Genomic DNA, 14,772 nt, shown 5'->3' on the forward strand with positions numbered 1-14,772 from the left:
ACTGAAAGTCTGGTTAAGCATTGGAACAGGTTGCTCTGGGAGGTGGTGGAGTCACCATCCCTGGAAGTATGCAAGAAATTACTGGACATGGCTCTTAGTGCTGGGGTTTAGTTGATAGGGTGGTGTTTGGTCAAAGGTTGGACTCAAGGTTCTTTTCCAGCTTTAATGATTTTATGATTCTATGATTCTATAATTCTACTCTATGATAAATCATAGAGACAGAACTTCAAAGACTCTTAAGGCACAAGAGGAAGGCCATCCAAAAATCAGTCACACATGGAAAAGAGAAGGCCGAAAGGGCTAAGTTTCAATTTGCTGATCCATGTAAGCTGAGGCAGCAACTGCTGCCCAAATGGACACTTGAGCCCATCCCCGCCACCTCTTCCCATGCTTTCCTTTGCACTGGAGCTTGTCTGATCACCTCGTGACTGAGCTAAGTGAGCTGAACTAGCAAAAATGCACTGATTAGTATTTTTGCAATGGGTAGTGCATTTTGTGTCAGTTTAGATTTTTTTAACTGGCCTGTGATTTGATCAGGCAAATACCAGCTCAAGGGCTGAAGCCAAGGGTGGGTAAGGGGAGGCAGGCTGCATTTTGGCAGCTTTGCTGTGTTTGAACCCATACCCTTACACTAATTTCTTTGAAAAGTGTTTTGGTTTATAGTTCCAACATCACCAATCACAAAAGAAGAATGTTCCTCCTCTAATTTAATTGTTAAAAAATCTTCTAGGAATGGGGAACAGTAAACATTGCTGTGGTTGTAACTACTACTTTCTCCTGTGTTAATTAGCTTATTTTTTCCTAATGCAAAAATGTGAGAGCCTATAGCTGCCAGAGCCTTTACAAATGTATTTTATCTCCCATTTCTTTTTAATGGATTGTGTCTTCTTTTGAATAAAAGCTCTTAAGTTAGCTTTTGAGAGGAGAATGGTTCATAGAGCAATTGTGACAAGTGTAAATCAATTTAATTAAAATTGTCGTATTTTTATATGTCAAGCACTCTTTTGAGGTGATAGTTTCTTGCTCAATCAGTACTGATATTCTTCTCTGCATTTGTTCAAAGGGCAGAGTACTGTTTGTGTTTCCCTTCGTTTTCTTAAAAACCATTTTGGGAGAGCCACAAGGACCACTAACCATCTTGAAATCTATTATTTTCATCTCTAGGATTTCCAGAGTGTCCAAGGATGTAAAGAACAAACCCAAGACAAGCCTAGTAAGCCCAAACTGTACTTTCTAGGCCTGCTGCATGCTGGAGCTGTGATCATTTTAGTCTTGTACAGGTTTTGTACAAGGTGTATTCACCCTCATCAACTGCAAATCCTTTCTGAGATTCCTACCCTGTTCCATCCCAGTCCACATCCAGCTTACTGATGAAAAACCTCATTTCCAAATTAGAACAAGTTCTACCAGTTGGTGACAGCCCCCTTACCTGCATGAACAGGTTTAACAATATTTGTGTGTATTTCTGGCTTAGCTATGCCCTCCTCCTGAAACTCCATCTTTGCAAATGAAGGAGTAAAATATTGCTTAACATGCTTTGTGTATCACAGTAAGAAGCACTTTAAGCTTGTTCTTAGATCCTCTCATGAAAGGGAAGTTGGCTCTATAGATCTAAAATTCCTTTTAATGTACATTACCAGCTTGAGGACTTACACAGCCTCAGGCACCAAGAATTTGCTGTCTGCATCATCATAACTTTCAGAACAGTTTCCAGTATCACAAGTCCAGCACAAAAACTTCCACGAATTAATGAAAATACAGGATATTTCTGATGGAAGTTAGAGCACCCACTCAGTGAAGTGTATTTTTTAAGATGAAAGATTTTTTTTTTAATTGAAAGAAGAATATTAATTCAGAACGTGATAAAGAGATAGATAGATAGATAGATAGATAGATAGATAGATAGATAGATAGATAGATAGATAATACATACACGTTCCAGCATTAAAAAACCCTCCAAAACTATGTGTGCAGGTGTTTATTTACTCTTGGCTCCACCTCACCGTGTGACGAGCAAGAGTCGCCCATGGGCCTGATGCAGCAGCGCCTCTTAGTGATGGAAGTCAAGTCTGCATTTAGCTACTACGGGAGCAGGAATATTTTTGCTTACCTTTCCGTTTCCTTGATTCCCAAGCCACTAACACAGCAGACAAACATTTTAGCTTCCAACAACTTATATCTGAGAGTTTTTTGATTATTCAAGCTACAGTTTTTGTCGTGTTTATGGATAGGCATGGATTTGCACTACAATCTCCCCTACAGGTCATGGGTTGACATTTCTCTTTTTACTTTTTTTTAGCTTAGCTATACTTTTAAAATCTGAAACAAATCTTTTAACTGTTACTGAAACAAATTCCCACCTTAAATCTATCAAGGATGCTTTTTTATTACAAGATATTTGATTTGCTAACCAGTAGAATTTCAAAAGAGATTGCAGTCTGAGTTCTTCTTTAGCCAGGAATTTTTTACCAGCTTAGCTGGCTGAAATTCAATGGAAACCTTTATTTATACACAGGTATTGATATTAAGGTACAACTTTTCAAACAACCTTTTCCTCTTGCTGGATTTCAGTCTGATAGCATTCTTTACAAGTGTGGTGGAGAGTAGTTTATTACTGGGAGACCTGATCAACATGAGTTCAAAAACTCATGAAAGTGGGAAAAAAAAGTATAAGAAGAGTGGGAAGTATTAAGTGAAACTCATTTAATTCAACATGGTTTCTGCAGTAAAATTTTATTCTGAGTTCTTGATACAAATTACTCCAGTTAACAGAAAAAAGGCACATTTGTTATTTTTAGAATCACAATTGTAAATCTTTTATAAAATCCAGAATATTTCACTTGGAAAAACTGGTAGCCTGCATATCTTCCTTCGTATGCCCAGAAATACTTAATTTTATGCCAAGTATGTTTTGGAAAAAGTGATTCAGCTGTTCAGATGGGGGACTATGGCAGTGAAGTAAATGTGTAACACTAACAACACATGTGGCACTAACCCCTGAACATGCCTAAAGCCCTCCGTAGTTCGCGCTGGCCTTCTTGTACGCTTTTTAAACCTTAGCATTAGAAGCTTCCTTATGGGTTGGTTTAGTGTTTTTCTCTGGTTCCTTATCATCTTCGTGGGACTCATTTCTATCAGACTTCTTTAGTAGCCCCTCACGTCGGTTCTCCTGTCAGATAAGCTGGGTCGGGTCGTTCCGAGCAGCGCCGAGGGAGCCCCGGCTCTGCGGGCACTGCTCGCCCGGGCAGCGCATGGAAACGCCTCAGCTCTTCTCCCTGCTTTTCCGTCTGAGATGAAGTGGGGAGAAGTGCCAGTCCAAGAGCTTTTGAAGCTGCTGGCAAATTGCAGCCACATTTGGCAGAAGGATTGGTGGTGTAAGGTAAATCAGAAAGCAAGGGCATCCTGTCCGGGGTGAGAGATCTGATTTGCAACAGCATTTTGGTCCTGCTAAAGCGCTTCTCCCCCAGGTCTCTGAAACCAACGGAGAGAAGCAGTTGCTGTTGGAGGCCTCCAGAGGGAGATCCTGCCCATCTGAACCCGAGTGCCTATCTGCTGTCTTAATTCCACACGGAATTCCTGAATGTTTCGTGAAAGAAGATGATCAGGGCGTGGAGGGGGAAGCTAGAAACACCATGGCTGAAGAACCAGCTGCAGCACGAGTTCATTTTAAATCGAGAGAGACTCTTACCTGGAAAAAACATCCCAGTCCCTCCAGTCACAGATAAAGCTGTAACCAGATTACACAGAACTTGTAACCTGTTATCTGGAGAACCCTTCATTGGGTCTGTAATCATTCATCACAACAGAAAGCAACATTGAATTATCAGTCTGGATATGTAGACCATACCAAGTGTTAGCAATTCTTTACATAGCTCAAAAAAGCATAAAGAGACATGGAGGAACAGCTGTGGTCACTAAAAGATGATTCAAACCGGAAGCAAATCCCTGGCAAAGCCAGAAATGGGTGTGTTTTGAATTTGGGGAGTTAAATTCACTGCTGTGTGGTTATATCTATTTAAATGAAAATATGTTATAACAGTATTTTTGAGATGCCATTCTCCTGGGATGAGCACTGGTAAACAACCACATCTTTTCCAGAATGTTACTTGTACTGAACTGGCCTAGCAAGCGCATAAATTGCAGCAGTTTGAAGATCACAAGTGGGAGGGGATGCCAAGGAGTGTTGGCTGCCCATGGCAGATATGATGAAGCCCCTGGCTGGGCAGAAACACAGTTCTGCCTAACACCTTATCCATTACAGCAGTCAAAAAACATCAGAAATGATGGTTCTTACCAAACATCCTCAAGGGTGACAATAAACATGACCAAAACTACTGTTCTACACCAAACAGCAGGACCAGAACCAGAGAGCCTCAGACTCCCTTAGGGATGGGTAAGAGCTGATCAAATCTCAATATTATCTGTAGTAAAGAGTTAATTTAATCTACCTGGTAGTTGTTCACTATTGCCATCAGTAAGGTGTCTGTATCACTCCATTTGTCGTTTGGATCTGGAATAACTACTGGTGCTGACCAAGAGTGCCTGTTCCACCCTTGCCACCAGGATCAGCTGGTGAGTGAGTGGTGAGAAGCATTGCCTGGATCACCTGCCCTGGCTGCAGTGTGGCAGCAGTGCTCACCTGGTGCAGTGTTCATACCAGCTCATTAAAGGTGCACTCATGGAAGTTTATCAGCTAAAAACATTAAAAAAAAATATCATGATGGAGGAAGTGCTAAGCCCTGCTACGTGTGCCCCAAAGGGCTCTGCCCTGATGCTCTGCTCCTGTCCAGGGTGAGGGTGATCTTACCCTGATGCATTTTTGCTAGAGATTTCTAAAGATTCTTTACTCCTGAGTGAAAATGTCCAGGTCTGTCAGGTTTACATTTCATGGCTCCATACTCTCTGTCCCACTGCCTTGTTCTCTCTACTCAGTGTTGGTGAGGCTCCATCTGAAATCCAGCTTTCTGGAGGGTTTTTTGGTCCAGTTAGGATGGATGCAGAGAAAATGGAGGGGAGGATGCCAGGATTGTTAATGGCCTACGCCTACAAGGAAAGCTTAAAGGAGTTGTACTTGTTTCACCTGGTGAGAGGAGGATGAAAGGATAGGATGAGCAGATGATGGAAGGTAAGGATGAGGAGAGTGATGAAAGGGTAAATTCAGTAAGAAAGAGACAATATCATGTGAAATCCCAGGCATATCCACAGAGCATAGGCACAAGGCCTCATGGATAACATATTGCTTAGTCATAAGGAACTTGTGACATCATACGGCTACACTGATTGAATTTAAAATATTTTCTAGTTGTCTAGTACAATAACATACAAGGCAGCCTATGACACTTCAGAGAGAAAAAAATTTTAAGTTATCAAGTAAAGATAATGTAGAAAGCCTGCTACATTCACAAAAAAAGATAAAGAATGCAAAGTTTGGAAAATAATTCTAAAGATGGGATTGAAAGTAGAAAATTAAAAGTATTGATTAAAAACTTTTAGATATTTTAAGAAAGTCCTGCTTTGTGAAAATATGTATTTGTCAATGGATTTTACCATGAAAAATATTTTATACTGATAATACCCCACACATCACAGCTATGCTCCTGTGGTAGAAACACCAAACCTCAAAATGAGGCTGGTGAAAGCCAAAGACAGGTTATGTAAACTCCTTAACTAGTCCTCCATCTAACATTCTTTATTATCTTCATTTTTCCTTTTAATTGGCAATCACCATGTTTAGGTCAGCCAGGTGGCAGCTGGATTTTGCCCTGAAGTACCTAAGAATAGTTATGCTGCTTTGGCTTCTCGTTTTGATACTTCTTTTTCCTGAGGATTTGATCCTTTACTTGTGCTGACAGTCAAGGCCGGTTTGAGTCACACTCTTGTGAGAATATTTCTTGAAGATTTGAGTTTTACTACAAGATCTGTCACAGTGTGAAATGTTCCTGTTTAGAAATTACTTCCCTGAAAGCTGTGACCCTGAGCCTGCACACACACACACATACGAGGATGTTGGTACTGGAGCAACCCCCAAAACCACTGGAAATATCTCAGGCATAAAGCTATCTGTATAAGCATATGTTTGTGAGTTGCTGACTACTGCAGACACAGGCACTAAGATGATTATAATGAAATTGAATACATAATACAATCTGGCTTTGGTTTCATAAGGTGAAAACAAATAGATGAACAAGGTTCTTTTACTCTTGAAATCTGTCCTCAACATGTTTATACTAGTTTAGAGCAGAGTACCCAGGCCAAATATTTTATAACTTGAAAAGGAAAATGAATTACAGAAAAACAGGAGTGAAATGCATCAGAGCACTGAAACTGATAGGAACAGAGCACTGAACTGATAGAGGCAATATTTTAGAGGCAATATTTTCCTCCCTTCCACAAATAAGGAAACCATGCCAAACTTAATGAAAAAACACAGATGTTTGTCTCTATCTTAGCCCAGGTTAGGCAATCACAGAATATATGAAATGATCAAGAAAACAGTAATTGGCCTACGAATCCTGCTTTCTTTGTGTTGATAGACAGCTAGATAAATACAATAATAATTATAATTAGTTAAAGATAAAAATTAAATAATGAAACCAATAAACTCCAATAATTTAATAATTATTTGGGCTGTGATTACTAGACCTGTTTATGGACAAATATAGTCAGAGACTACAGCTGACTGGCAAGGACTGTAGTTTGCAATGCCTTGCTTGTGGCAGAGGTTTGTTTTTCTGGATAGTAATGAATCAAGCTGAAGGTTGACTGGTTTGGACAATTCTTCTCCCAGTAGCAAGGCCTATATGTTGAGTGTTTGGGCTTAGTATTTCTAAATAAATCACTGCTTGTTTAAACTTATAGGAATAGTCAAGTGTTACTTACTTTTGAAACTTCAGTAGTCTGATTTCTTTAATCACTGAAAAATTTAAAAATATTAATTCCAATATTACATTTCATTTCCTTAAAATAAATGAATGTAGTTTTCTTTGAAGTGATAGGAAAACAGAGATCTGAAACCCATTCTGGTTTGTGTCCATGAGTCTTTGTCTCGGTTTGAGACAAATTATGAGGAAATGTCTGAAATGAATGGGTCCTCTAATAGAAGGCAGATCTCAGCAGCCCCTCCCCCACCAGGTTCAGAAAGAAATTCCTTGGAGGAAAGTGAAAAAACCCTCTTTATTTAACAAGCAGTGTGCATGCTGGCATGAGAGGGGAAAAAAAAAAGAATAATGTTAAATAATAAAACCTCTCTCTGTGGAGAAAACCTGGTTAGATTCAGAATCCTTTCTGTAGGTGTGGCTCAGCTCTCTCCGGAGCTGGGGTGCGGCATGGGCCCCTCTGGGCCGTGGTGTAGGGCCTCTCAGTGATGTTCTGGTGTTGCTGAACAGTTCTAGAAGAAAAAAGAAGCCACAGTACCGGGAAGACTCCTTGCTTCAGCTAATGAGCAAGAAGGTAGCTAAAAAGCAAAAGAATGCACCTCTCTGCCCTGCTGCAGAGCCGAGAGCTGGGGAGCAAGAGAGAGAGTTATCTGTGTTTTTGAACATAGGCCGCTGAAAGAATTCCGCCACCTTCCCCCACTCTCCCGGACCTAGCTTTAAAGGCACAGAACTCATATCTGGCATAGGGTGGACGATAGGAGATACAGCATAATAAAGTCACCTCAAGATATTCCACCCCAGCATCTGTAGTCGGGGTGCCAGGAGAGTTGTGCTTCAGTGCCTATTACCTCTGAGGAGGCTTGGACTCCTTTATAGGCAGTCTCCATCAACTGTTTCACCTTCTGACCCAAGTACCATCCCTAAGCTCAGGGCACTTGCCTTCAATTACCTTGTGCTGCACATGTTAGAAGCCAACTATCTCTGTTGAGTGAGCCAGCAAGTGAAGTGAGGAAGGATGAATATGTGCATAAGAAAGTACAATCCTAAGGTTGTAATGGCCTGAAAGCGCAAGTTTCAGTTAGTGGAACCTCGGCCAACATCCTGGAGCTCCTCCTGACGGACTTCACACAGGGAAAACATGACTCCTCTGCATCTTAAAGCACTGTTGCACTTGCAGGGTCCTGATGTTTTGCTCGTAAGGAGCACCGCCCTGGGCTTCGGTAAGCAGGGCACCCTGCCAGCACAGACACTGACGGAGCTGAGCTGCACTTCTGCTCCCAGCTCCGTGGCAGCCCCACCTCACAGCTCCGCAAGCACCCCCTCGTTGCCGCTGGACCTCGCTCGGGCCCCCATCAGCGCAGTGCTCCTTGATCTCCTCATTCAGCAGCTTCTCACTGAAGCTGCCCAGGGAGGGATCTGCCATGGGAAGTGAATGAGGAGAAAAACCTGAGTGGCACTCGTGCTGTTGTGCACTTACTCACTCTATCTCTCCCCCACACGAGCACACATCAAGAGCATCTCTCTCTGAAACCCTTTTCCAGGCTGTCAGGCTGTACCTTTATCAGCCCAGAAGTGCTGCTCTGCACTGTTGACCTCTGTCACAGCAACATTATGATGAATATAGCAATTTGTTTTCTTGGCAGAGTTTCTGTGTGATACAGTAGATAAATTACATCAATCAAACAATCCACCCATCCCAAATGGATAATAAAAAACTGTAAGGACTGATGTATTGAACCAGGACAGATGTCCACCTAGTTCATTAGTCTTTCCCTGAAAGTGGCTGACACAAGGTGCTTGGGAAGCATGGGGTGATTCTTCCCCAGTTCACCCCCCATTCCTTAGAGCTCTGCAACTAACTGACTTGCTGAGAGGTGACATCTTTCTTTTCACAGCCCTTGAAGTGTTTTTCTTCCATGAATGTAATTACTTTTGCTTCCATGAATGTAATTCTTCCATGAATGCATAAAATTTTGAAGTCTGTAACACCCTCCGGAAGTGTTCTGAAGCTTTCTGCTTTGGAGGCTTGCCTTATTTCCATTTTTATCTTAACCTTACTAACCTTATTTTATTAAATGAAAGCCTGATGTTTTTATTACTTTCTGACTAGTGAGTTGTGGTGGCTAATTTAAGGAAGGTAAAGAAGGTACCAGGGATTTTAACAGGCAAATAAGTATTAAAAAAGGTGTAAACACCCATGATGCACAAAAATCTTGTGTAGAAATAAGAAAAAAAATGAAGAGAAGAAAATGAGGAGAATTCTGTTTAGCTTGTGAAGAAAAATGCTGTCCAACAGTGCAATGTATTCCTATCTGAAATATCTAGTAAGAGATTGGTTGTGTCTAAAAATGGGCTGAACCAGAACCCTTAGGAAAGACTGGGTGAGGATACTTCTGCATTGGCATTAAATAGCTACTAGATGCTTTCTCTCTCTGCAGTGAGCTCCTTTACGTTCTCCCATACATGGGAACCAAACTGCACATCTCATGTTTGTGTCCCTGCTCTTTGTGCTTTGGCATCTGATCTAGTTTGGGTTTTGTTCCATCAGTTTCATATTGGGGTTATAAATGGATCACACAATGTTTTTTATCTAATCATCATTATTTATTAGAGGAGGAAATTTAAAATCCATTTATTGCTTGTCCATTTAATCTCCTTTTATCTAATAAAGATACAGCTAGTTTAGGAAATAGTAGCAGAACTATTCTCTGGTCAATACCTGCAGAGCATTAGCTCAATTGGCTCCAGGTGCCTCTCATCACAGTCAGGCAATTGTCCTTCCTTGTGTCCCCTGGTCCTTCTAGCAACTGGACACACACCTGGCAGTGGTATGGAAGCAATTTTTTCAGGGCTTTTTGTGCTGTAGGATTTTGCATCTCCTCCAAGCTCTCTAAGGACACACAAAAAAAATGCAAGAGTAAATAGTCAGGCTTTGCATCTGTGTGGATTTACTGCTTATTAAACACCAGCATTTCTGGACATCAGATGCCCAGACTGGAAATCTAAATAAGTTGGTAAAAATAAACAGGGCAGACAGAACTCAGTGCATTAGGTCTAATCCCAACGATAGCGTGGCGTGGCCTCATTTCACACTGGGAACTGGCAGAGGTAGTAGATAAGGAGACAGTGGTGACAGATGCCAGTTGGCACCAGATGAGGAAGCCTGGGTTTATAGCCCACACCGCAAGTTAATAATGGCCACAAAAGAGGACACACAGACCAAATTGTATGCTCTGGTGAAAAAGCCAGTCCTGACAAATGAAAGCTGGGGTTTTGTGGGCTCCAGTGTAATGATCGTGCTGAACAGAATACATGTGCTGCTGCGGAGGCAATTGCCAAAAAACCGTTTCAAGATTCCTTTAAATTTTCTCTTCCTTAAAAAAATCACATAAAATAGAGCTGAAAAAAAAATATTAACTTTCTGACTGACTGTGGCTTATGAGTGCAACTTTTCAGTCCATTATAGCAAAGAATGGTAACAGAACAGAAAACTGTGTTGGGATTCATCAGCTACAGACTGTCTTTTTTAAATTACTGAACCTCTACTCACATAACATTATACTTGCTTTAAGAAGTGGCGTGCTTACAAATAACTGACTAGGAGAGATTAAATGTCGATATATATCTGTTCTTTTTTTTTTTCAGAGTAAACAGGGAAATTTTCAAAGTTTTAATTCCTTATCTGAACGAGTGAGGTGCCCTATGGGGCAGATTCCTTCACTGCTGCTGCTGTGTGAGGCTGTGCCTCTCAGTCACATCACAATGTAATGTGGGCTGAAGTCTAGTATGGAGTTTACTTGGAAATAAATGCTTGGAAGTGAGATGTGGGACACAGGGTGTGGAACTAACTGTGACAAGCTATTACTAAAAGCAACACAATGGGGATCTTTCAAAGATATAAAAGCATATATCTAAATGATTTGGGGTGAGATGTTGAGCAAATTGTTTCATCTTCTTACGATGGTTCAAAATGAAGATAATTATACTTACCCTGTTGAATAAACTAATTAGAGACCTAAACATAGAAGCACAGTATGTTCCTAATGTGATTATCCTCAGCTCAAGGAAGAAAGCATATCAGAGAGATAACTGGAAAGGGAAACAAAAGGAATGTCAGCCCTTGGTCTGGTGCCAAAGTGGCAGAAATGCCTCTATGGCATTTAGATAAGGACTGCCACAAGGAGTTCATCAGGCACCTTCACAGCTCTCTTCCTCCTTCATCAGCATTGACTCGTATACCAGTGGTTGTTAAGGTGCCAGTAAACTAAACAGAAATGGCATCCTTTTCATTCAACCACGTGCTAACTCTAGGATCAGTCAAACAACGTCATTGTTTTGTCTTCTGATCTTCAATGGGCAGCATGTGCTCCTGTGAAGACGGTCTGTCACTGACGTCAGACATAAGATGGGAGGGGGATATTCAATATATTTGGTAAGTCCAAGGAGGAGGTGGGAAGAAAGCAGAAGGTGAAGTCAATGGTTTGTTTTTTTAATAGCCTTCAAAATACAATACACTGTTGATACAGTGAGGAGTCTGTGCTGAGTGAATATGTTGATACCTAACTATTGTCTACATTTGACACTGATTAGGCATCTGATCCACATCTAACAGGGACAATCAGTGCCCTTCAGGTACTGAAAACTGAACATAGCCCAGGAAGACCTCATAGTAGAGCTCAGATAGAAAAGCAGGGATCAAAAGAAAGCCAAACCTTTTTGCAACACAATACCCTCCATGTTACCTTGCTTTCATTGCTCCATATTGAAAGAGGTTTAAACAAAGCCTTTATTATTTCTCCATATAGAACGCAGCATGCTAACCTCAAAAGCTCAGAAAAGGAGAGTAACTCCTAATTTGGCTTTGACTGGCCTAATCTCATTCCCTTTCTGACACATTACATTTAGATATGAAATACTGGAAGGTAAAGTTTTGGAAAGCATTACAGTACAGCTGTGCTGGTAGCCCCTGTCAGTAAAATGGTTCTGATAAGTTCCTAGGTTTTTGTTAGCATGGCAGAATTTCAGCTCTCCTCACTGCTTTAGTGAAATAAATTATTTGGGCATTTCTGTATTGTATAACTGGCTCTAGAACCAAGTCTTTAGTCAATAAAAATTCATCTGCTGCAAACCATATTATCAGCTGGCAAAGTTCTGACAGCTATACAGGGCTTGGCTCAAGTAAACTGGGCTCTGTCCCACCAACTCTTGGCTGCTAATTCTATCTTTGCACTGTCATTTCAGCTGTCTCCAGAAAAGCAGACAAACCTAAAAACCAGATTGTCTCCATCTCTGCTCACCCCTCAAAAGAATACCTTGAGGTCAGTTCCTTAATGATTCTTGCTTTTCATCAGAATACCTGGAAAAGTATCTTAACATTAAACCATTGCTTGAATCTTTTCTTTTGGTTCCAGGGTAAAAGTTATCCTGCAATGGGTTATGAGAAATAAATACAGTATTCTGGGCAGATTTTTCTGAGTGCTGATAAATACCCTTAGACTGCTAAATGCAAGACTGACCTATTTTCTTTTCTGCTTTCCAAAAATTCCATTGGTTTATTTTTTTTACAACAAGATAGACAGAAGACTTGTTTTCAGAGGTTTCTTGGTAGCTAAAATTCCTTTCTTTTTATTTTATGTTTTATTAAAGGCACGCAATAATTCCTCTACAATGCACTACCTGTCAGGTTCAATTGCTTAATTAAGGTATTATGGTGAAGTCATTAGAGCTATAACAGTTTATATGAATTATCCATAGCCAGCTCACCATTAGTAATAAAATATTAGTATCTTATTTTGAAGTCTGGATGCTAGCTTTCTGCTAGGGGGAAGAAATAATAACCTGAGCATATAATTAAAAATGTTGGCTCCCTTTTACAGCCCAGAGTCAGTCTCATCTCAGTGTCCATGTATATATTGTCCTTTCTTAACTACAACAGTAAACTGATCAAAAATAAACTAAGAAATAGGAAACTGTTCAGCAGTAAACTTCATAATGTGATGTATAACTGAATGTTGGTGAATTACAAATAGTGCACCCATATGATTGCCAAACTAGGTGTGATTTGAAAGGGATATAGATATCCACGCAAATCACAACATTTGGTAAATATTGTCCCAAGCTTGCTAATGGCTATATGGCTTTTTCTCTAGGATTGAAGCTAAGTTTGAAATGAGCAAAGGAAGAATGAAAAAGGTTCACATAAAAATTCTTGGTAGGCACATCATTAGTTAGATATTATAACAGGAATGATGCAGGTCATGTGCTCTTAAGAGCTCAAGGAAAAAGAACCTGAGCATTGAAAATAATAGTTTCATTCACCTGTGGGAGAGGTGTCCAAATCCAGAAAAAACCCCAGGAGTTAATGTCTTCCGTAATGGTCACATCTGATTCTCTGCCCACTGCAGTCATAGCACAAGGTATTCTCTCAACAAGTTGGAGCTGTTGTTTGGTAGCGAGTGGGGCTTTGGGATCAGAAAGAGAATATTCAGCATTTGGGTGGATTTTACATATATTTAAGATCCTTATTAAAATTAAAATGAATAACAGTCTGTATAGGTAGCCATTGTCAATAATAAATCAGCTCTAACAAATTTGTTAGCTGACATAAAATGTTTCGGACAGCTTTTTGCGTCTCTTGTTTTACTCCAACTTCTTGTGCTTGCTATAAGGACTTTTACTGCTATAATAATAGCAGTATTACAGCCTCTATGAATGAAAAAATCAAATTTTTATATATTTATTTTATATATATTTATATATAAATATAAAATTATACCAAGTATAACAAAATATTTCCTGAGTGTTCTGTGAAAGCATAAACCAGGTGTCCATATTGTGCAATCAGCTGCTGGTTTTGTCTCTGTGCTGGTCTATATTCTACTTCTCTTGCTTCAGTTCATGAGTATAATTATTCAAAGAAAAAACCAAGTTGCTGGAAATGACAAGTCCATGTAGTTTTTCAACCATGAAGTTAGTGTTTTATGCTGCAGACCACTTCCAAGTCAAGAGCTGTCCACTCCTGTGAAGCGCTGTAGAGGAAAAGAGGCTACATAACTGAAAATGTCTTTTTAAAAAACCTACATTTTTAAAAACTACAAAGAAAAATTACTTGAGGTTTAAGATCCAGACATGATTGCAGAATTGTTTTTTAAGGTAGATTACATTCAGCAGATGCTAACTCCATGTGTTTCAGTGGAGCTGCACAAGGGATGACTGACTGGTAGCTTCTAGGCAGGACTGGGTCTGTCTTAATAAATGGCCAGGAGAAATAACCCTTTGCATTACATGCAAATGACACTGGTGCTAGGTACAGTCTCACTGTAAACAAGAAACAATTGTAACACTGAGACCTTTTTGCAGGTTCCTTGTTCATTTCTGTCAATTTTAACATCAAGACAGCATATTTGTGCTCTAATTTAGACAACAGCTGATGCTGGGCAAGCCTGTGGCGCTTTATGCAGGAGGTGATGCTGCAATGACAGCATGACTCCAGCCTTCTTGTGAGCAAAGACTGTATATATCTATAAACGATGGATGCTGGAGGTGAATAGGAAAAATAGAGCCAGCTCTCCCTACATATTCAGAACTGAGGGAAATGCTTTTTTGTCTTCTCCCTGCAAAATGGAAGCCCAGTCTGAAAGATCTTCAGGTTCAACGCATTATAGTCAGGTGCTGTCAATCACTGACCTTATCACCTAATCAATACTCACTCAGGGGAGGTCTAGGCTGAGTATTAGGTAAAGATTCTTCCCCCAATGGGTGGTTGAGCACTAGAACAGGCTTCCCAGGGAAGCAGTCACAGCACCAAGCCTGACAGAGCTCAAGAAGTATTTGGACAATGCTCTCAGGCACACGGTGTGATCTGGGCTTGTCCTGTGCAGGGCCAGGATTTGGACTC

At 40.4% G+C, this 14,772-nt stretch overlaps 1 long non-coding RNA gene across 1 annotated transcript; it reads right to left on the reverse strand.

Annotated features, from left to right (window-relative positions):
* Positions 1 to 9,497: 9,497 nt before the first annotated feature.
* On the reverse strand, positions 9,498 to 13,897 carry LOC125323850. The gene is made up of 3 exons (XR_007202675.1): positions 13,651 to 13,897; positions 13,194 to 13,336; positions 9,498 to 9,765 (listed from the first exon to the last, which is right to left on the reverse strand). It is a non-coding gene; the product is annotated as an uncharacterized LOC125323850 (long non-coding RNA).
* Positions 13,898 to 14,772: the final 875 nt, after the last annotated feature.

This window comes from Corvus hawaiiensis, chromosome 3 (genome assembly GCF_020740725.1).
Source record: "Corvus hawaiiensis isolate bCorHaw1 chromosome 3, bCorHaw1.pri.cur, whole genome shotgun sequence".
NCBI classification, from domain to species: Eukaryota; Metazoa; Chordata; class Aves; order Passeriformes; family Corvidae; genus Corvus; species Corvus hawaiiensis.